Source organism: Caretta caretta, chromosome 4, assembly GCF_965140235.1.
Source record: "Caretta caretta isolate rCarCar2 chromosome 4, rCarCar1.hap1, whole genome shotgun sequence".
Classification (NCBI taxonomy): Eukaryota; Metazoa; Chordata; order Testudines; family Cheloniidae; genus Caretta; species Caretta caretta.
Window position 1 is genome coordinate 32,275,683 of NC_134209.1, and position 24,787 is coordinate 32,300,469.

The 24,787-nt window shown below is 40.7% G+C and overlaps 1 protein-coding gene across 7 annotated transcripts in view; it reads left to right on the plus strand.

Annotated features, from left to right (window-relative positions):
• Nucleotides 1-24,787, plus strand: part of CCSER1 (coiled-coil serine rich protein 1) — a 1,092,378-nt gene that overhangs the window by 441,782 nt on the left and 625,809 nt on the right. The window lies entirely within an intron of this gene.

Genomic DNA, 24,787 nt, shown 5'->3' on the forward strand with positions numbered 1-24,787 from the left:
TCTTGGAACAATAGTCATGTTTTGTGTCTGGGCTGACTATATCACACGGATGTGTTCAGGGGTGAAATGCCTTACCCATGATGTTTGATCACTTTCGAATATGTGTCTCTCTCCAAAACTGATGCATTTGAGAGACAAGAAGTGCACTTGCTAGAAACTGCTAGCAATGCAGGCTTCCCTTGAATTTTTATGTCCCAGTGAAAGGGGTAGAGGAGTAGGGGAAGAAAAGAACACGAGGTCAGATTGTCAGCTGATGCAAAGCAGCCTACCCCCATGGAAATCCTCCTCCTCTATTCCTCATTCTGTGAAGAGAGCATGGTAGGAGGGGTAGTTCTGTGGGATTTTGAGGATGATACATGGTGATGACTCCTTCTCTTTCTAAGGGGAGGGGTAATAATAGCTCCTAGCTTCTGCCATTGGACACAGGTCTTTTTTGGTGCATGGGAGGTTTTCCGGTTGCTCGTCCTTCCCTTTTCTTCCCTCTGTTAATGGGAAGGGATTCCTCTTCTAGCCCTGTTGTGTGGAATAGAGCACCCCAATGGTTTCTCAGTCTATGTGTGTATGTGAGGAAATCGGTGATAGCGGGGAAGACAGAATAAGTTTTATCCCCATAGATGCAGTAAGTTACTCTGAAACCGCAATCTGAAGCAGGAGCTGTTGCCATATCAAACAAACTTTGTGCTCTTCCTGCTACATGAGGTTCCTTCTCCTCTGTCATCAAAAGGGGAACCGGTTCTGTCTTCTGCAATAAGGGGAGGGAATTAAAAATACTAAACAGGAATGAATCTTTTTACAGTTGTAACATATGTATTTCAAACTCAAGATTAATTTCTTCCATTCAGTTTCTTTAGCGGTGAAAGAATAATACTTTTTTAAAGAGTCCACGCTGCTTTAACTCTGCTTTGAGACGTCAAAATGGCTGCATTGGAAAACATAATAGAAAACTGAATCTTTTTTTTTGTTAGATATTAGAATTTCACATTCAACTGAGAGAGACAGGGGAGAGCATAGATGAAAGTTTGTAAGTAGTGTTATGGATTCTGGAACATTTTAGTAGAATTTCAAATTGCCTTTGATCTCCTCCTGAATTATAACAAAAATGAACTTTACTAGAAAATTGACTTTTGGAATTAGAATGAGGAAGTTGCTCTTGTTGAAACAATAAAGACCATTAGACAATGATATCTTCAGCCAGTAGTTTCAGGTGTTACACTCCCATGCATCTCTGTTTTTCTAGCTGTCTTAGAGCTATGCAGTAATATAATCTCATCCTATGTTCTCATCAGATCAGGTTGGTATTTTCCTCAATGGAAATCACTGCTCATGGTAATGAGAGTAATTAAGTGGCGCTCCTCCCTTTCACATTGTATTGCAACAATGCTTTAGCATGGTGAAATTCCCTAGACTTTCTTCCACAAGGCATGTTAGCTCCCAGTATCCCAGTCATAAGCCGTATATATAATTAAATTATGCTATTTTAAATATTCCCTGTTTAATTGGATACTGTATTGTTCTTTACTTACTGTCCAAAAATTGTCAGGCAGTGTTTTGTGTGATGACAGCTGACATGTATTCTTCTTAGAGGATGTTGCATTTCAACAGTGAGTGGAATTATATATTTTATTAAAATGTGTTTATTTGGATGTAAGCAAAAATAGAAAGGAACACCTGTCTGAGGCTCTGATGGCCTCTGCCACAAATTCCAGGAATAAAATAAAATTTAATAGCAGCTCCTCATAAAATACCCAGATCTCCTCTCCCTCCCCCTTAGAGCTAATACATATTAAGCCTGAACCTGTATGTATCTCTATTGATAGCCTTGTAGATACAGTAGCATATCAAGTAGCATTTGTAAACCATTTCTATGATTCTTCTATATAGAAAGCACTATATTAACTGTAAATCCAGAAAGTCTCCAATTTCAGTCAATGATTTTTAGACAAAAGCTATGTACAGAGATCCATGTCTAAAAGTGTTTTTTTTTTTTTTAAGATGGGTGCACATTTGCTTCTTCATAATCTTGGTAATTTCTAGTTACTTACAAACACAATTACCAAGTTGTGTGTGCAAATGTGGTAAATGAGTAGCATACCTAACTATTTTAAATAGTCCCAGAATATATAAAGTTAGAAATACGGTATAGATACTTAAATACAAAATGTACACTAACAATTCTTTAAACCAACTATTTCTTAAGTTAAATCATGTTGTTGGGACAGGAACAAAATCCAGAAAAGCAGCATCACTGTACTTTCTTTAATAATCCAGATCCAACAAAAACAAATCAGCAAAGGTTATATAAAGAAATGATGTCTTTGGCCTTCTTTCTTGAAAGGTTTGCATATTTCAGTGGCTGCCTTGACAGTTTTATCCTTCTAACAACTATTTTTAACATTGTAGGTATTGTAGACAGTAAAATGTAAATCCATCGGATTTCTCTGGTCGGTGCACTAGAGGCCTTAGGTATGATGATTTATCCTTCTGTGTTGCCTTATCATCCCAGTAGGATCAGTGGAGCTTATGCAAATCCCAGTTGGTAGAGAACTGAGAACAAAGTGATCCCATCTATGAACAGTGTTTCTGCTCTTCTGTTTAAAAGTCTGAGTGGAAGTGGAATAAAACCTACTAGGTTTCTTTGATTATCCTCACCTCCTTGCTTTAAAAAGAGAAGATAATTTTCCTGGGTTTTTTATTCCTCAGGGTTTTAAGCTTCCATTTTCAAGTATTATATTCTGTCTCTGTATCACCCTTTCCATGACAGAGAACACATTATTTGTGAAACATAATTTTTGCATTTTGAAAAATCTAATCTAATGGTTTTTATCCTGAAGAAAGATAATAAAGATCAGAAACGTTTCACCAGGGCTTTTTAGAGAGTTTTGCAAGTGGAAACTCAAGTGGACTAGATTTAGAGTGACTCCTTCTCTTCTCCCTAGATTAGAATGTAAGATTTAAAGAGCCCTATCCTACTGCATTGTGACTTTTTCATCTTAAGAACATAAGTACTTTGTATTATGGGCTCCTAGTCCTATGATTGGGGCCTGGCCAAATTCACGGTCCATTTTGGTCAATTTCATAGTCATAGGATTTTAAAAATAGTCAGTTTCATGGTTTCAGATATTTACATCTGAAATTTCATGGAGTTATTACCATGTGGGTCCTGACCCAAAAGAGGGTGGTGGGTGGGGGAGGGCAGGTTTGCAAGTCTATTCATAGAATCATAGACTTTAAGGTCAGAAGAGACCATTATGAGCGTCTAGTCTGACCTCCTGCACAACGCAGGCCACAGAATCTCACCCACCCACTCCTGTAACAAACCTCTAACCTGTGTCTGAGCTACTGAAATCCTCAAATCGTGGTTTAAAAACTTGGAGGTGCAGAGAATCCTCCAGCAAGTGACCCATGCCCCAAGCTGCAGCGGAAGGCAAAAATCCCTCAGGGCCTCCGCCAATCTGCTCTGGAGGAAAATTCCTTCCCAACCCCAAATATGGTGATCAGCTAAACCCTGAGCATGTGGGCAAGACTCACCAGCCAGACACCCAGGAAAGAATTCTCAGTAGTAACTGAGATCCCACCCCATCTGACATCCTATCACGGGCCATTGGGCATATCTACCACGAATAGTCGAAGATCAATTAATTGCCAAAATTAGGCTACCCCATCATATCATCCCTTCCATAAATTTATCAAGCTTAGTCTTGAAGCCAGATATGTCTTTTGTCCCGACTGCTTTCCTTGGAAGGCTGTTCCAGAACTTCACTCCTCTGATGGTTAGAAACCTTCATCTAATTACAAGTCTAAACTTCCTGATGGCCCTTTTTGTTCTTGTGTCCACATTGGTACTGAGCTTAAATAATTCTTCTCCCTCCATGCTATTTATCCTTCTGATATATTTATAGAGAGCAATTGTATCTCCCCTCAGCCTTCTTTTGGTTAGGCTAAACAAGCCAAGCTCCTTGAGTCTCCTTTCATAAGACAGGTTTTCCATTCCTCGGATCATCCTACTAGCCCTTCTCTGTACCTGTTCCAGTTTGGATTCATCTTTCTTAAACATGGGAGACCAGAACTGCACACAATATTCCAGATGAGGTCTGACCAGTGCCTTGTGTAACGGTACAAACACCTCCTTATCTCTACTGGAAATACCTCGCCTGATGCATTCCAAGACCGCATTAGCTTTTTTCACGGCCATATCACACTGGCGGCTCATAGTCATCATGTGATCAACCAATACTCCGAAGTCCTTCTCCTCTTCTGTTAATTCCAAGTGATGTGCCCCCATTTTATAACAAAAATTCTTGTTATTAATCCCTAAATGCATAACCTTGCACTTTCCGCTATTAAATTTCATCCTATTACTATTACTCCAGTTTACAAGGTCATCCAGATCTTCCTGTATGATATCCCCGTCCTTCTCTGTATTGGCAATACCTCCCAGCTTTGTGTCATCCACAAACTTTATTAGAATATTCCCACTTTTTGTGCCAAGGTCAGTAATAAAATATTAAATAAGATTGGTTCCCAAACTGATCCCTGAGGAACTTCACTAGTACCCTCCTTCCAGCCTGACAGTTCACCTTTCAGTGTGACCCATTGTAGTCTTCCCTTTAACCAGTTCCTTATCCACCTTTCTATTTTCATATTGATCCCTATCTTTTCCAAGATAGCGAATAATTCCCCATGTAGTACCGTATCAAATGCCTTACTGAAATCAAGGTAAATTAGATCCACTGCATTTCCATTGTCTAAAATATCTGTTACCTTCTCAAAGAAGGAGATCAGGTTGGTTTGACATGATCTACCTTTTGTAAAACCATGTTGTATTTTGTCCCAATTACCATTGACCTCAATGTTCTTAACTACTTTCTCCTTCAAACTGTTTTCCCTGACCTTGCATACTAGAGATGTCAAACTAACAGGCCTGTAGTTACCCAGATCACTTTTTTTCCCTTTCTTAAAACTAGAAACTATGTTAGCAATTCTCCAGTCGTACAGTGCAACCCCTAAGTTTACAGATTCATTAAAAATTTTTGCTAATGGGCTTGACATTTTATGTGCCGATTCCGTTAATATTCTTGGATGAAGATTATCTGGGCCCCTCGATTTAGTCCCATTAAGCTGTTCAAGTTTGACTTCTACCTTGGATATGGTAACATCTACCTCCATATCCTCCTTCCCATTTGTCGTCCTACCATTATCCCTAAGCTCTTCATTAACCTCTGTAATAAATATAAAGGGAAGGGTAACCACCTCTCTGTATACAGTGCTATAAAATCCCTCCTGGCCAGAGGCAAAACCCTTTCACCTGTAAAGGGTTAAGAAGCTAAGATAACCTCGCTGGCACCTGACCCAAAATGACCAATGAGGGGACAAGATACTTTCAAATCTGGAGGGGTGGGAACAAAGGGTCTGTCTGTGTGTGATGCTTTTGCTGGGAACAGATCAGGAATGCAGCCTTACAACTCCTGTTAAGTTAGTAAGTAATCTAGCTAGAAATGCGTTAGATTTCCTTTTGTTTAATGGCTGCTAAAATAAGTTGTGCTGGATGGAATGTATATTCCTGTTTTCGTATCTTTTTGTAACTTAAGGTTTTGCCTAGAGGGATTCTCTACATTTTGAGATTACCTGGACATCTCCCAACCATCTCCCCCAGATTCCTAGTTTAAAGCTCTCTTGATCAGTTGTGCCATCCTCCATCCTAGAAGTCTATTTCCTTCCTTACTCAGGTAAAGTCCATCCCAAGAGAACAGTCCTCTGTCCATGAATGCTTCCCAGAGGCCATACATCGCAAAGTCCTCCTTATGGCACCAGTGCCTGAGCCATCTGTTGATGGTCATAATCTTGTCACATCTTTGTTGCCCTTCTTTAGGAAGAGGCAGAATCCTACTGAAGATCACCTGTGCCTCAATTTCCTTAAGCGTCTTCCCCAGCCTGGCATAGTCTCCCTTGATACGTTCCAGCGAAAATCTACCCATATCATTTGTTCCCACATGAAGGATAATCAGTGGATTCTTTCTTGCTCCCATAAGGATCCTCTTCAGCCTCAGGTCCACATCCCGTATCTTAGCACCCGGCAGAGAGCACACCCTTCTGTTCTCTGGATCAGCTCTTGTTACAGGCCTGTCTGTTCTTCTCATTAAGGAGTCCCCAATCACGTAGACCTGCCTTTTCCTGGCGATGGTGTGATTCTCCAGTCTATCCCCTGTTCCCTCCGGCTGCAAGTCCTCTCGATTCCTATTGTCCCTTACAATCCTCTTCAACCCATCCCATATCCTCCTGGGGCTCATATTTGGTGTTATCTCTATTGACTCTTGCCCTCTTCTTATAGGACTAGCTGATCTTCTCCTCTTCCTTGCACTCTCACCTTCAGTGACCACCTGCTGTGCCCTTTCTTCATTTTCCAACTCCACAAACCTGTTCCTGAGCTCTGTTTCTCCTTCACTAGCCCATCCTTTCCTCTGCCTGGTTTTCTTAGTCACATGCTTCCACTGTCCACTTTCTTCACACAGCAGTCTCCCCTCAGAGTTCTTTGGTCCTGCTTCCATCTGCAAGTCTGAGCTTTTCCCTTCAGCCTCCTCATGTCTTTGCTCCATCATCCACTCAAACCCCCTTCTAAACTCAACCAGACTTTCTACTTGCATCTCCAATCCTTGGATCTTTTCTTCCATCAGCTCTATCAGGCGGCACTTCGTGCAGACGAAACTCTTTTCAGGTACCCCCTCCAGGATCATGTACGTGCCACAGCTTCTACATCCAGTCATCTTCATTGTGTCTTCCACTACTTGGGTCACTACCACTGCTGCCTCTGTGTCTGTCATCGCCTTCTCACCTAAGTCCTGTTAGTCTGGGAAACACAAACCAAACCAAACCACCCACAGCAAAACAACCCCCCCCCCCCCCGCCCCCGGCCCCCAACGAGCACGAAAACACTGCCAGATCACCACACACTCCCTTCACTAGCCTGTCTGTTCCTTTGCCTGGCTCTATTAGTCTTCCCCCCAAACTCCCATTGCAAACTCCCCTGTTTACAGCTCTGTTTGCTGGCTTCTGTGCCACAGCTGTTGTAGGAGGGTTGCAGTGTTGCCACCCTTACTTCTGCGATGCTGCTGGAGGAGGAACTGCATTCAGAGGTGGGCAGCTGGAGAGCAGCAGGCAGCACAGATGCAAGGGTCGCGTGGTGTGTGTGTGTGTGTGGGGGGGGTCATCACTTTTGGGGGGGGGCAGGGCCAGCCTTATGGGTGGGCAACCGCCCAAGGCCCCCTAGTCAGGGGGGCACAGTTGTACACACACACCCAGTCAACCCAAGGCCCCTTTAACCCCCAACCACTGGGCCTGGAGCAGGGGAGGGGCAGGGCTGGGGGCAAGGGTGTTGGAACCTTTATAGAAGTGGGGACCACTGACACTGGAACCTGGGGGGGGTGCTGTGCCCCCCCACCCCTTATGGGCATAGTTTGGTGGCAGGGGGTTGCATTCTCCCCTCCTCCCCCCAAAACTGTGGGACTAGCAGCTGGAGCCCAGCGCATGGTAGGAGCCATTGCTGCGGAGCGCCCAGCCCTGCCCCTCCCCAGCAGATTTCACTGGGGAGATCAGATTTCAGAGACTGTGGCATGTTTTTCAGCACCATGAATTTGGTAGGGCCCTCCCTACCTATGATACTTTCTTCACCTCCTTAAATGTGTGTGCAGAGGGGACTTCTCAGATTTACTCCATGTTCCCCTAAGAATAATGTCCATAAATTTTGTGAAAAAAATATCACAAGAATTTGACTTGTTAACAAACTTCTCATGGAAATATTTTTGTGGTAAATATTTTCATGGAAAAATATTCTCCAATTTCTTCTGCCTCTGAATTGCACCATCAATTATAGTTGGAGAAGACAAGGGCCTGATTCTGCACTCTGTTGCACCCACTTGACACTCGTGTAATTTGTTTTGAAGTCTCTTGTGTCAGGCTGCTGAGTGAAAATGAACAGTGAACAGGAAACATGAGGCTGGGAAGTATTATAAATGTTATCAAACATCACAAGTCCTCTTTTGTGAAACTCACAAAATAGGCAAAATATACTAAATAATGTTTCCAAGCTGTCAAAAAAAAAAAAAAAAAACATGAAAAAAAAATGATTCCAAAACATCAGACAGAAAGCAGTGGAAACCAGGAATTTATTTTTGCTGTGAAACATTAAAAATGAAATAGAAACAGGTCCCCAAAGAGAGGCATCCAGCACAGTTTTGTATTGCTCTGGGGGCCATTTATAAATGTCATTTAAGTACTTGTAATTGACAGGTCAGTTACACAGTTTTTTGGACTGGGACTGCTGGTTTTCCTTCTGTCTTCAGGTAACCAATTTTGACAGATTCACTTTCTTCCTTGTCATTCTATAGAAAACATATTTCAAATCCCAGATCTTTACACAACTTATTCACATGGCAAGAATACTACCGAATAAAGACTTTGAAGCAAATAATCTTTTAAAGTAAATTTAACTTCACTACAAAAGATACCATCTAACTGGTTTTATGAAATATCCTCCTAGAGTGCTGGCCATTATGTCACAAAGCTCAAATCTAATTCATCTAGGCCATAGTTGTTCAATAAAACGTTTATAGCCTGAAATCTCTGCAAAATAGAGATGGGCCTGAACTGCTAACATTCTCAGTTGTGAGGTATCTGGACCTAAACTTTGTACATGGTTCTTGTCTGTAATGGGCTGAACTGTGTCCTAGGGTGGAGCACCACAAACTCTGGAGCTCAGGCCCATCCCTACACCACAATAATTAAGACACCCAGTAGAAGCTTTAAAAAGAATGTTAGCTGTCAGAAACCAATAGCGTTATGCATTCAGCATACACTGTGTCCTTCAGTTCCCTACATCCTATCATAACATTTGATCATCGCCCCTGTGAAATTTTGATGAAAAAAAGCTCGTAATCAGACAGAAACAATCTGCATATGCTGTTAGCTGCAGACTCAGAGTAATACATGTCCGTGTTCTAGCTTTGCCTTTAAATGAAAAGTCTGGTTTCCCTATGGTTTTGTAACATCAACATCACAAAAGGGATGCATTAATTTGATATCTGCCATATTTTTTTTTAATCATCTCACTGCAGACCAGGTGGAAGACAACATTATAGTATCCCTCAGTCCTGCCAGGGGAACTGAACTTTCTCTCTTTGTGACAAATGCCTTTCACTATATGCACCACTGAATGGGGGTGGAGAGGTCACTGCAGAATGGAAGACTGTTATCATCCTTCTACTCTTTGTACTCAGCAGTCTTTTGCATTCTGGGCTTTGTTTCAAAGACAATTGAACAAAGATAGCGATCAGTGTTTATGCTGCTTGGTGTGAATGGAAACCTTCCCCTTTGCTACCAGGCAGCTACTGTTATCTGGTTTTAAATGTCAGGCACTCTTCAGTGGGCAAAAAAAGAGAAAATGAGATAACATTCAGAGAGGACTAAGCTGGAGCCAAAAGTATGGTGTTAGGAGATAGGTGTTCACACCTTCTGTGCAGGGATTGAAAAGAAATGCAAAAAGTGACCTAGGGAATACATTTCTCAACATAGCCCTTGCTGTTATATATTGTGGTTGAGTAGCGAAACTATCCTTGAAGTTCAGATAGCCAAGGCTAAACACGTACTTATTCTCATATGCTCATTTTGTATTCCTACCCCTCTATTTAGTTATGGTGGCTGGCTATTTAAAGGTTCTATTTAAACACAAAAGAACACAGTCTCTCTCTGAAGAATTTACAGTCTAAACAAAGAAGGCAAATCACAATAAGGAATCAAAATGTTAAGGTTATGCTCGGTACATATCTTATTTCTTTTTCCTCCATTCTCATTCTCCTCCTCCATCCAAACATCTCTCCCCTTCTTTCTTCCCCTCTTTCAGGGTATCTCATCCAACCTGCTTTGCTGTTATTTTCCCAATATGCCCTCTGTCCAGCGCTTCCTGCCCACCCCAAAGCACAGATGAGTTTTAACATGATTATGAGGTTTGCGGGACAACAGCCAGTCGGATGATTTCCCTGATAATGGAAGTGTCTCAAGGTCGGGGGGTCCCTGAGTGCACATATGCGTGAACATTACCATCTCAAAGCATTCAAAAATCATGAATAAGGCCTCAGGAAATCATGCAATTGCTTAAAAGTCCATTAGGGTTGTTCTTCTTTGTCTTCTAGTTTCTGAGCCATTAGGGTGCACTTGGGTCACATTTTCAAGTTTTCGTCTGCAACCGTGAGGGCTAGGAATAATGAAAGATGAGAGTCTCATCCAATCATTTGACTCCAGGAGCTTGGGCTTTCGTAAAAATACCAAATATTGTGAGATGTGTGATAAAATCATAGAATCACAGGACTGGAAGGGACCTTGAGAGGCCATCTCGTCCAGTCCTCTGCAACCATGGCAGGACTAAGTATTATCCAGACCATGCCTGACAGGTGTTTGTCTAACCTGCTCTTAAAAATCTCCAGTGATGGAGAGTCTGCAACATCGCTCAGCAATTTATTCCAGTGCTTAAGTATCCAGACAGTTAAGTACCCTGAAGTTTTTCCGAATGTCCAACCTAAACTGCCCATTGCTGCAATTTAAGCCCATTTCTTCTTGTCCTACCTTCAGAGGTTAAGGGGAATAATTTTTCTCCTTCCTCCTTGTAACAACCTTTTATGTACTTCAGAAGTGTTATCATATCCCCCCTTGGTCTTCTCTTTTTCAGACTAAACAAACCCAATTTTTTCAATCTTCCCTCATAGGTCATGTTTTCTAGACCTTTAATCATTTTTGATGCTCTTCTCTGGACTCTCTCCAATTTGTCCACATCTTTCCTGAAATTTGGCACCCAGAACTGGACACAATACCCCAGTTGAGGCCTAATCAGTGTGGAGCAGAGCAGAAGAATTACTTCTCGTGTCTTGCTTGCAGCACGACTGCTAACGTTCCAGAATAATGTTTTTTTTGCAACAGGGTTATGCTGTTGACTCTCATTTAGCTTGTGGTCCACTATGACCCCCAGATCCCTTTCTGCAGTACTCCTTCCTAGCCAGTCATTTCCCATTTTGTATATGTGCAACTGACTCTTCCTTCGTAAGTGGCGTACTTTGCATTTGCCTTACTGAATTTCCTCCTATTTACTTTAGACCATTTCTCCAGTTTGTCCAGATCATTTTGATTTTCAGTCCTATCCTCCAAAACACTTAAAGCCCCTCCCAGTTTGGTATTGTCAGCAAACTTTATAAGTATACTCCCTATGCTATTATCTAAATAATTGATCAAGATGTTGAACAGAAGCGAACCCATAACTCATCTCTACAGGACCCCACTTGATATGCTCTTTCAGCTTAACTATGAAACACTGATAAAGACTCTTGGAAACAGTTTTCCAACTAGTTATGCCCCCACCTTATAGTAGCTCCATCTAGGTTGTATTTCCCTAGTTTGTTTATAAGAAGGTCATGCGAGACAGTATCAAAAGCCTTACTAAAGCCTTACATATACCGTATTCCCCCATCCACAAGGTTTGTTATCCTGTCAAAGAAAGCTGTTAGGTTGGTTTGACAGCATTTGTTCTTGACAAATCCATGGTGATTGTTACATATCACCTTATTGTCTTCAAGGTGTTTGCAAATTGATTGCTTAATTATTTGTTCCATTATTTCCAGGTACTGAAGTTAAGATGACTGGTGTGTAACTCCCCGGGTTGTCCTTATTTCCTTTTTTATAGATTGGCACTATATTTGCCCTCTTCCAGTCTTCTGGAATCTCTCCTGTCTTCCATGACTTTTTGAAGATAATCGCTAATGACTCAGATATTTCCTCAGTTCCTTTAGTATTCTAGGATGTATTTCAGGGAGCCCTCGTGATTTGAAGACATCTAACTTGTCTAAGTAACTTTTAATTTGTTCTTTCCCTATTTTAGCCTCTGATCCTACCTCATTTTTACTGGTGTTCACTATTTTAGAATTCCAACCCTTTTGGTGAAAAACTGAAACAAAAAATAATTTAGCACTTCTGCCATTTCCAGCTGTTGTTTTCCCTCCCTCGTTGAGTAATGGGCCTACCCTGTCCTTAGTCTTCCTCTTGTTTCTAATGTATTTGTAGAATGTTTTCTTGTTACCCTTTATGTCTCTCACTAGTTTAATCTCATTTTGTGCCTTGGCCTTTCTAATATTGTCTCCACGTACTTGTGTTATTTGTTTATACTCATCCTTTGTAATGTGACCTAGTTTTTTCACTTTTTGTAAGACTCTTTTTTGAATTTGAGATCATTGAAGATCTCTTGATTAAGCCAGCGTGGTCTGTTGCCATCCTTTATATCTTTCCTTCGCAGTGAGATAGTTTGCCCTAGTGCCCTTAATAATGTCTCTTTGAAAAACTGCCAACTGACTTGAACTGTTTTTCCCCTTTGACTTGCTTCCCGTGGGATCTTACCTATCAAGTCCCTGAGTTTGCTAAAGTCTACCTTCTTGAAATCCATTGTCTTTATTGTGCTGTTTTTCCTTCTACCATTCCTTATAATCATGAACTCTGTCATTTCATGATCACTTTCAAATTCTTAACCAGTTCCTCCCTATTTATCAAAATCAAATCTAGAACAGCCTCTCTCCTAGTAGCTTTCTCCACCTTCTGGCGGGAAAAAATGTCTCTAATACATTCCTAAAATTTGTTGGATAATCTTTGCCCTGCAGTATTATTTCCCCAACACATGTCTCGGTATAGTGGTGGATTAGCCACTGGGCCGATGAGGCCCATGCCCAGGGGCCCCAACCAATTGGAGGGCCCCAGAAAAACAAGCAAGAAAAAGGAGAGCAGGGGGGTGGGGGGAACCCCAGCGCCCAGACCCAGCTGCAGCCCCAGGCATAGGTGTAGTTTGGGGGATGCAGGCGGGTGGCATTTCCCTCTCAAACAGAGGTGAGGCAAGAGGGGTCACGTGCTCCCAAGTTCTGCAAGTGCTGTTCTCCCCCCCTCCCCCCGCATGTTTCGGCTCCTGGGGAGCAGAGTGGAGCAGCTTTCCCCCCCCCGTGCTCCGGGTCCTGCCTGAGCAGCTAGATTCCGCCTTCTGGGTCCTAGTGCCGTCTCGGTTCCTCTACAACCGTGAGGGGGTGGGGGCAGAACAAGAAGGGTGGGGTGAGGAGAAGAGAAGGGGAGAGGAAGAGGGAGGAGATGGGGAAGAGAAGGGGATACGGCTATGGGCAGGGGGAAGCAGGAGTCCAGCATGTGGCGTTCCCCAGCGGCCCCAGCAGGGAGGCAACTATAGTAGCACCAGAACGGTTGTCTCCCGCAACACTGGCAGCCCAGGTAGCACTGTAGGCGTGGGAAGGGAGGCAGTGAACCCAGGGGGCTGTTTCAGCCTGCATGGGCATGGGCGTTCTTTGTCCCCCCAATATAACAGTCAAACTACGCCTGGGGCCCTGGGACTGGAGGAGCTCTAGCTCCTGGCTGTGGCCTCAGGGCCGGCGGAGCTCTCGCTCCTCGCTGCTGCCTGGGGCGATGGCAGGGGAGGGGGACAGAGCTTCTCCGGTCTTGGGGTCACGGGGGTGGGGAGGCAGAAAGGGCAATGTTGCGGCGCCACAGTGGGGTGGAGTGGCGGGCAGCATGGGGCTGACTGTGTGTGGAATGGCGTGGGGAAGTGGGGGGAAGGGGCAGAATGGCGTGGGTCTGTGGGTGGAATGGGCAGAACGGGGAAGGGACTGCAGGAGGAAGAGGTGGAGTGGGAATGGGTGGTGGGAAGCAGGAGTCCAGCATGTGGCCTACTTGTTGCGTGATCCACGGCCTCCTGACACCTTAATCCACCTCTGTCTGTGTAGTTGAAGTCCCCCAACACCACCAAGTCCGTTCTTTGGATGATCTTGTTAGTTGTTTAAAAAAATCCCCATCCATCTCTTCTTCCTGTTAAGGTGGTCTGTAGTAGACCCCTACCATAACATCACCCTTGTTTTTTCCCCTTTTATCCTTACCCAGAGACTTTCAGTAAATCTGGCTTCTACTTCCATCTCAATGTCAGTCCAAGTCTATACATTTTTATAATGCAACACCTCCTCCCTTTCTTCCCCTGTCCTTCCTGAGCAAGCTGCACCCTTCTATACCAATATTCCAGTCATGCTTATTATTCCACCAATCATGAAAGATGGTGACACTGATATAGCTCCTCTTGTGCCTGTAGTCATTAGGTAGCCAGCAAAGTTCTGATCTTAATTGGGGCAGGCAACATAACATTTCAACAGTGATCAAGTATTGCATTTATTATTGCTGTATGTAGCTACTGTGGTGATTACAAACCACTTGCAGAAGATGATATTATTATAAATTAAAAGTATTTTAATTCAAGCATGTTTAATATAGCTTGTAAAAACACACATGGTAACATTTGCTTTTAAGTTCCAAGAAAATGATTCCAAAATATTACCATTCTTTATTGCTCAGAATGCATTAGATATGGTCATAGTGAATTTAAAACATATAGCAAAGAATATCGTGGGGCAGATGTTTTTGATTTACTGTTATTTTTTGAGACGTATCTTACAGTACAATATCTATTTTAATTTTTGTCTCAACCTTAAACACACATGGCATAGCACACATTAACAATTACAGTTGCTCCAGGTATTCTGCTAATGCAGGGAGAAAGTCCAGAGAGCAGAGCCTGTCTCAGACAGAATGCACATAATTGAAATGAACAAGTCCAGCCTTAATTTACGTAATCTTCCAAGAACCAAAGTTAACAGCCCATGGATGTTCCATCCTGAGTAATTGGAATGGAATGAGGTAGTGCAAGAAGAATAAAATAATCATTCCGGCATGGTTTATGTGAGCTTTATATTAAGTACAATAAGCAGCAATGCATTGAAGCAAAAATATTTCATCCACCAAACAGTTCAGCAAGTAACTTTAAATTTAGCATACCATTTGCTCTCTATGCTGAGCTTTAACTGTACCCTTACGTCTCCATATTGGATGCTCATCATTTTTTGCAGGTGCTTAATTATGGCCTTAGGAGCCTTACTTTAGGCCCTGATTTTTAGTCTTTATAACTACATGGACCAAACACTTCCTCTCAGACTGCCACTTGCCTCCATTCTCCACATGTGTGATTTTACCTTCATAGCAGGTAACGTTGTAGAGGAGAAGAAAAAGTTCTTTTTTTTTAAAGGGGCTTTCATGAGAGAACAATGTGGAAATCTTGTTGAAATATCCTTTTCTTAAAGGCAGGTAAGTCTCTCCATATGATTTTTTTTAAAAAAAAACCCCATGTTTATGCAATGGAACTGAGTGATTTATTTAGTTGTGAAAGAATAAAGCAATTAGGTTATTTTAGACACTTAATTAGCTTATTACTCTTTTCTTTTCCTTTGGTCTCTTAATGTCTAATTTCAAAAATTGAACATGTGCTTCTGAAGTGCATTAATTTCATTAATTAAAACGCATATGCACAAATTTGAACACCTGCCTAGTAAAAGAAACCTCCCAAATGAATGGGAGACCTCTAATTCATCTGAATGACACCTTCACAAGGAAACAATGCCACATTGTTCCTCTAACTCATTTGCTTACATCTCCAAACATGGCTGGGAATTTGCTCCTAATAATCTATTTGGCTATATTTCTGCGAATAGTACTTAGCCTGTTGTAAGCAGTGGTATGGAATTGCATCATCCTCAGGAGAGCACTGGAGGCTTGGTGCCTCAGGAGGCAAAATGTTGCTTGGAGCTTTCTTCAAGGATGGCAGTATTATCCCCTTTCCTGAGTTCCACATGGATGGCCAGCTTTGGTGGCTGGCATGTAGGTGAATTGGAGCCATCTGCTCCCTGTCCCTCCCTGCTGCTTTGGGGTACTGCATTCCGCAAGGACAAAGTCCTGGGATCAGCCCGGCTCTCCCTCCAGTGCAGTAGTTCTCAACCTGCAGCCCATGGACCGCTTGCGGCCCATCAGCACACAGCTGCGGCACCTGTGACATCCTCAGGGTCATACAGGTAGTATTGGATGCGTCCCACAATGGTAAATAGGTTGAGAAGCACTGCTCTGCTCTAGTGCAATTCTGGTTGGCTCTTGGAGGACTCCTTATTCTTTTTTCCTTTTCCCTATGGTGCACTGTAAGGGCTAATCACAGCCAAGCTCATTATCTCTATATTCTTTAACTGTGGAAAAGATCTGATTTATTTAATCTCTAACTTTGCCAGAATTTGTTTATTATGACAGTCAATGAAAGTTCTGGTTTCAGAGTAGCAGCCGTGTTAGTCTGTATTCGCAAAAAGAAAAGGAGTACTTGTGGCACCTTAGAGACTAACCAATTTATTTGAGCATAAGCTTTCGTGAGCTACAGCTGCATCCGATGAAGTGAGCTGTAGCTCACGAAAGCTTATGCTCAAATAAATTGGTTAGTCTCTAAGGTGCCACAAGTACTCCTTTTCTTATTTTAATGAAAGTTCTGTATCTGTGCAAACCTATTGTCCTAAATGAGATTCCCCCCAACACACACGTGAAAACCCTGATTCTTTTATACATAGAGAGAGAGAGAGAATTACACACACACACACACACACACCCCATGTGTCAAATATACAATGTTCACAATTCCAGCGGCAAACACTCGATTCAAAAAATGAGCCAGCAGTACACCCTATGGTAATAACTGGTAGATTTAATTAACATTGTGACTGGGGTTTTCACACATTGTTTTGTAACTTTATTTCTTTATTGGGCTTTCCACATCATTGTGGGAGTTTGGATACTTGTCAATGGGATTAAGATTTTTCCAACATGTTTCATTTCATAATGTTTCCCAAAAAGCCAAGAGATGAGACTCCAACCTATACATTAGTTTCTTATTAAGAATTCTGGTAGATTGCAGGTTTTCAAAAATGAATATATAGTAACACGCATTTACTAGAGATTCTTATAAATTATACCTCAAAATCCATTACATGCTCTCCTTAAATGGACATAAAAGGGGATTTAACATAAAGGCTCTTTTAACAATAACATTAGGTTCTAACTATTTTATATGACAATGAAATAAAATGTTTTTATAGTCACAGTTTCTTCCTGACAGATTAATCAAATCCCGTACATAATATAGACATGAGGTATCCTCTGCACTTGGACACAACTCTTTTGTAGCTTGTTATTCTCAAGTTGCATGAAAGAGAGCTAGGAAAGATATTGGAGATAAATTTTATTTTGAAGAACACAAGTTGATTTCTATTAAATATTGCTATAATTCTATTGACTTTATTATATTATTATATCAATAGAAAAATAATTTTCCTCCAGAGCAAGTTCTGAAAAGGCAAAAAGGAGGAGCTATGTATTAATTAGTGGATGTTTGGTGACACCATCTATTTACTTGCTACATTGTTAAAAGTCAAAGGCACAGATTTCTTGGAACTTGCATTGCACAGTGGAGTTTGGAGTGATCAAATACATCCTGGTTTACCATTTTCTCATTCTTTTTCATACAAATTAGATGGTTAGAGTCCCCTCAAACTATTCCAAATGCTTAATTTTTTTTAGTTATTACACTGTTTTACTTTGTCTTATTAGGTAGCTTTACACGTTTGCAAATAGAATTATGTGGTGGCAAGCTCCTTATATATGGGAGGATGACATCAGAATCTCAGTTGTTTTATCTCCCTGTGTTGGATGGGAAAAATCTGACCCAAGCTTTTGGACTAATGTAGAAGAACATGAAGAAAGAAAAATTACTACTATACATGCCTGTATTTTAGTACTGCATCCATGATATCTTTTTTTTAATCTCCTGTACTTCAATGATAGCTGAAAAACAGAGTTGTTTGATTTTTCTTTTAAATTTGCTTCCATATTTCTTCATTACCAAGTTTTAGCCCAGAGGAAGTTTTTTATGGCTTAGTTATAAACCTTTGAAAGAAAAGGGGTTATAATGGAAAGGCTGACAGGCCCTTAACTTATAGCAGCACTAGCCATTATAGTGTGCATGTGTATGTGTGCATAGATTGGTAATGACAGATACTGTATGTGTACCAAGGGGTGACCTTGAAAAATCTCAGCATGAAAATGGCAATAAATGATGCACAGTACTAAAAGCTGTAAAATGTCAAACAATATGTACCTTACCATACCATGCATTTTAATTTGATAGTACGTCATCCGTACAACTTTCAAAGTATACACAATTACAGCAATGCAAACATTACATTCAGAAGCTGTGAGGGCATATGGAGATATATGCTTATTGGTTATAGTAAGGAAAGGAAAGATAACATAGTCTTGTGGTTAAATCACTAGACTGAGAGTCTGGAGATCTGGGTTCCTAACTCTGCCATAGATGGTCCTGTGTGACCTTGGGTAGGTCAGTTAGGTTATAATTTTCAGAAGTGCCAAATTGACTTAGTCATTTGTCACTTTTGAAAACGGGACTTAGGCTTCTAAGTGCTTTTGAAAAAATTATCCTTAGTCTCTCTGGGACAGATTTTTATGTGCCTAACTGATAACCCCCCTAGGTACCTATCTGCGCGTTTAGGCACCTAAATACCTTTTTAAAAATGGACTGTGTGTTAGTTCCCCATCTGTTAAATGGGGTCTCACCATTTGTCTGTCGTCAGTATTTGGATTGTAAAATCTTTGTGGCAGGGGCTCTCTGTTACTATGTGTACATTGAACCTATCAGAACTGAGGTGCAGTTCCAGGCGCTTCTAGATGCTATTGTAATGTAAGTAACAATATAGGCATAGAGGAGTTTGAGCTGTATTTTTTGAAGTGGCAATGAATATGTGAGGCAGATTGTTCCAGAAAGCAAGTTATAATTATTTTTTCTTGTGTTATATGTCCTCGTTGACCTTATTAAACTAGTAATTTTGGGTTTTTCTAAAACAGGATCCCATGCAGCTGTAATACTTACAGTTGGTGAGAAGCAAAAAAAATCTGGATAGGAGGGAAAGCTATGGATGTAAACCTGTAACGGCTTGAATGAAAAAAAACATTTCAGGATCATTCTGCTGCTATCTATGTATTTAGCTAATAACGGTTTTCTGAAATAATAAGAAATGTGCATTCTGGTATAGCTAGCTGGACAGGATCAAAATATGAATAAAAGATTGTTTTTACCAAAATGCTGCTTAACAATGAATATAAAAAACACATGAGATTTAAGGCTTTGTTTAAGCTCTTGCTTTAGAAAATAATCCCTCAGACAGCAGACAGGGTATGTTTAATGCTTCCAACAGAGGCCAGGGTCTTTCACTCTGCTTGTAGAGCCTTCCTGAGGCGGACAGTGTTAGATGCTCTCTGTGCTGGTAAGCTGATATCAAGAAGTGTAGACACTAAGGGAACAATTGTATTAGTTTTAACTAGTTCCACTATGCCCGTGCCCTGAGCACCGTTGATGAAAACAAAGAAGATTAAACTCAGCATAATCTGGGAATCTTTGTGTAAGGAAAGTTTAAGTTACCATAAACTCTTCAAAATCTTTGGGTTTGAGGACGAGTAAGAAATAAAAACAATTTGAATTAGCTCACGTTGTCAGTCATATTCTCCCCTTCCCCCTTGTACTGTTAGACCCTTTAAAAATGCTTTGGAATGGGAAGAAATGGGCTTATTTTGTTAGTGAAAATGGCATCAAAAAGAGCTGCACTATTGTGTACCTCTTTTGGTTGTTTAACATACCATTTCATTACATTAGTGACTTGGAGGTCTCTGAGGTGCAAACACACACAGACTGAGGCATTGCAGCAGAAGATTTTCTTGGAAGTCTGCTTGTGGAGTATGGCTGGGCTGTCTGGTGGGTATACCATTTCACTAAATGAAGGTACTGCAGTCTCTGTGCTTTCCCAGCATCCAGCAGAAGTGAGGGAGTGGACGCAGGTAATTTGATTACAGCTTAACCCAGATGAAACAGAAATCATGGCAGCAGGTCTAAAGAGGCATCTAAAGGAATGGGCTGGGTTGTAAGCATGCCTACTGTCAGAGGTTTTTGTCTGGTCCTTGTCAAATAGTTTGAAATTTGAAGTGTCATGTGGGATCCAGTTGCACATCTTCTATACACAGATAGCAGCTATGGAACCTGGTACCCTTTTCAATTTAAAGTTCGCCTGGAGGATGTGACCAGTCCTGATGCAGCTCTTGTCACTGTGATTGGCACCACTGGAACTTTATGGTTCGATTACAGTCATTTAACTTCTATTGAGCTGCCCTTGGAAACTACTCAGAAGCTTAATCTAATGTAAAATGTGGAGGCTTGCTTCATGACTGAGGTGATCCATGGAGAGTACATAACAGTAGGAGTGAAATCCTGGTCCCTCTGAAGTGAATGGGTGTTTGGTCTTCGATTTCAGCATGGCCAGGTTTTCACCTGGAATTTCTGTGATCTGCGGTGGCTGCTTGTAGCACTTCTGGGTGCTGTGCAGAGTGCTGTCATGAGCTGTGAAATCAAGTTGTTTGGGAAATCACTTTTCTTCCCATATCCCAAAAGTGGGAGTTGAAATCTGTTTTAACTTGCATCCGATGAAGTGAGCTGTAGCTCACGAAAGCTTATGCTCAAATAAATTGGTTCGTCTCTAAGGTGCCACTCGTACTCCTTTTCTTTTTATTTTCACTGTCACTTTTGGGGATGACACTTTCCAGGGGTGGCAGCAGGGCATTCTTGGGGAAGGACTTACAGCTCCTAGAAACTGGTCCATCTGTGAATGCATTAGAGTTTAGGGGCCAGGTTTTTAAAGGTATTTAGGCATGTAAAGTTCCAGATAGGGACCTACTTGGATTTTCCAAAGGCCCTTGATGCCTAAATCCCATTGAAATCTGTCAGGTTGTCAAAGAAAAAAGAAAAAAAAAAGGAGTTAAGACACAAATGAAATGTAGATGTAAACAGAATCATTGTAGATTGTTTCCTCTTTGCTCCTTGTTTGCAAAGCAATTAGATAGATAATTAACCTCTGTGTCAGTTTCTTGCTCTTTTGCTCTTTAAAATCAATTAAGAGGTGGCAGTGCTTGTTCCCCCAAATCAACGATTTTGAAATGAAGCACTCTTGTTGAATTTCCAGATTTTACAGCTGCTCTGGAGGTTGGTGGTGTGACGGATATGGTAATTTCCTGAACAATTTTTGGAGATATTACTGAATTAAGTTTAAGTATCTTCGGAGTCCATTGTATTAAATGTGAAGGTTATACGTTTTTGTGGGCCTGGGTGATCAAAGGACCATATTGAATAATGTGGCAGACAAGAATAACGTTTTGGGACAAAACCTGTGACGTGTATTTCCTGGGAAATATCTAGAGTGAGATGAATGCAAATGCCCCCTTGCCTTCTTTTATGCAAAAACCCAGTCCTTTGAAGCTATGCCCTGAAGTGAAGGTGACTGTACGCTGATTACCTGTTCCCAAGTTCAAAGACCCAAACTCTATAAAGGAGACTCATGGGTGTGCCTTTTCAGAGCTAAAAGCTGTAATAAACTTATAACCACAGAAAAATCCCTTGTGATTTGAAGGACTGACCACCTGCCCAAACCCTTGTTGGAGTTGGGAGGTGATCTCTGGTAAGCTTATTAGCATGAATGTAGGTTCTTTTATTGTTTTTAATATGTTTTTGCTGTAATGCTTTCACAATAAGAGCTGTGTGGTACCTTATGCCTGTGGGCAATAACACTGTTGATAGCCTTTGAAGAGAAAGCAAAGCAGGCCTGCTTAGGCAGCCTGACTTTCTGGGGAACTCGCAGTGTAGGCAGGGAAGTGCGCAGCCTGGAAAAACTCTGGTCAGAAAGAAGAGAGATTCATGTTTGCACTTATGAGAGATAACATCTGAGGAGCCTGGAGCCTAAAGTGGGTGCTCAAGCTCGATCATGGAAATTGCCCTGTACGGTGACTGTTGAAAAATAGAATTTCTATCCTGCAGACAATTCCAACATTTCAAAATTTCTGATCATACTGAATGAGGATGAAAAGTCAAAAATCTCAAAATATTTTGTGGAATGGAAATTTTGAAATACTTCAATTTGGAAATGTTGAAGTGGGTTTACTGAAACATTTAATTTTGAGAATGTTGAAACACAACACCGAACTCAGTGGGGGGTTTTACTAGTTAGGGAATACAACAAATTCAAGCAAGAGCCTTTTTGTGCTAAATCTTTAGTGTTGTTGTGTGATAAATTACATTATATTACATAATGGCGTAACAGAATAATTATACATTAGTAATGATGTACTTGGTGAAAAATCATTTTTTTGGAAATCTTCCTCTGCAGCAAACAAAAGTCGCACTAGCAGTTGTGCTGGACACCTCATACATTTTCTAACATTGTGGAGGTATTTCCTATTCCAAGTATCGCAGGCATCACATAGTCTCTCAGCGATTGCTCTGAGGCAATTACCAGTAAATATTGACCTTTCAGTGGCAACCAAAGAAAATTGAATGAAACCAATGAAAAGTCTTCTGTTAACTTCAATGGGTTTTGATCCAAGTCAAATTTATTTTATTTCCCAGCACACATACTTCTTCATACATGTGCCACAACGATGCTTTTAATAAGCAATATCTTTTTTGGAATAATGGTACTACAGTGGTGGTGATAATTTTTGTGCCCACAAGTGAAGTAGAACACTGCTGCTGATGTAGAGGCACTGGGGGAGATAAAAAACTGTCTTTACTAATGCGGGCATACTATTAAAGACTCCCTTGGCTGCTGTTCTTTCTCACTGTAAGTACGTTCTGTCTGCAACATGACTGCCCCCTCTGGAGTGATAGCTGGAGTGAAATTCTGGTTCCATTTTTAGTTTCTTGACTGCTGACATTCTAGTGCAATTTCATTTGCCTGCCTGCAGTCATTGGCCAGGAAATTGGGGGTGGGTGGGGAGAGATTGTTCTGTTTCATCTTACTTCAGTCAAACAATGTGTTTGTCAGTTTCATTAAACTCATTCAGATATAGATTCCCATAATATGAGAATGTTTTAAAATAAACATTTAAGAGAAAAAGTGAATTCTCATGTAACTAATGCTTCAGTGAAAGTTTGTCTCCTTTTCCATGATTTATACCTGAGACTGCTTTAATAAAGGCCATGAATCAGCAGCTATATAATATTCTTGGCTCTCACACACCTTTACCATATCCATCCCAGATTATCATTTGAATCACAAAAAATATTCCACTCAAAATGTTGTTTCAATATATTTTAATAATGAAAAACAAAAATATTTGATTCCCAAGTGATATTCTTAAGAAGCCAGGCTTAGAAAATTTTATTTCCATTGTCCATCATGAGCATTTGTTCTATGCATGGTATCTCAGTGACTTCTCTGGTGCATTTCTCAAGTTCATATTGTCTCAAGTGCACATTACATATTTCATAACTTCTTAATGAGCAATCCATAAGAGATTGTCCTGGTAATACCATTTTCCATTTGTTTAGGGTGGCAGTGGAAATTGTTTATCCAGAAAAACAAACAAACATTAATCTCTTTTTTTTTTGCGTGCTTGTTCTTGTGGAACCAAAGTTAACTTTAAAGCAAAATGTATGGGGAAGATTGTTACCTTTCTTGCTTTATCATTGAATACTAAACCCTAAAACTCAGAATCAAAACACCAACTAAATTTTGTGTTGCTTATAAAAATTTCAAATGGAGCAGAAAATTTGAACTGTATTTTAAATGGACAGTAATCATTATTTCCATTGCCACTTACACTAACATCTTTAATTATAGTACATTCTTTTGATAATAGTATGGCTGTGACAAATAATTCCATTGAAACCCTTTTGTAATTTAATAATTAATTAATGTACCAATATAGCAAACTACTACTACTTTCTGGTGTTCGTGCTTCATTTAACATTCTCTTCCTGTTTCCCATTGGTCCCAGGTAAAAAAGGCACAGCATGAAGATTACAAAAAGTTTTTGAGGACAGAAGTGGTCATAATGCATTTACTTATTTTGCCATTTCACTAAATTGCCAGATAATCTGTTTTCAAATCATTTTATTATTGCTAGAGCTTTTTCTCAGAGTGTATGTTGTATTTAGAACTCAGAACTGTCATCATCTGAGTGGGAGTCATGTCTTGGTCTGATGCTGTGTTCCAAGATCAGATACTATGGGTCTGGGATAGGATTTCAGGTTAACATAATAAGAAAAGGAGTACTTGTGGCACCTTAGAGACTAACAAATTTAAGTCCTGCTTTTCTTTTTGCGGATACAGACTAACACGGCTGCTACTTTGAAACCAGTAAACATAATGGTATTCTTTTGCTGTCTCAGGGCCTGATCTAAAGGCCATTGAAGTCCAATGGGAGTTTTTCTGTTGATTTCAGTGGTTCTAGATAGACCCTTTCTCACATGCTCTCACATGTTCTTCTTACACAAACTATGGAGATAATTAACAACTTCAGAGTGCTCATTCTTTATTCAAACTGCAGTTTCCAAACAATGTCATAAGATAAACATAATTATGACACTGGATCAACTCTAAAGGGAACTATTTCCTATTGTTGTGCTCCTCATTAATTTCCTTAAGGGTTGGGCTAAATTCTACATTATAGCCATATGGAAAACTAATATAATGAACAAGACAATGCAATTCATTGCATGTAGCCAGTTTAATCATAAACTTATGCCCATCCCTTTAATTTGAGCATACAGCAAAATGGGGTAAAATATATCCCCAGCAATTTAATTCCTAGAAGTGAAATCCCACTTACACTTAACATTGTAGGAAAGTGGCTTTATCTGTGATACATGGAGGAGAGCTTGGTTTCAATTGTAGAATGAACTGAAGTTTACCTAAATGTATATGGTGATGGCTAGATCCTCAGGCAATGGGACCTTAAAAAGGCA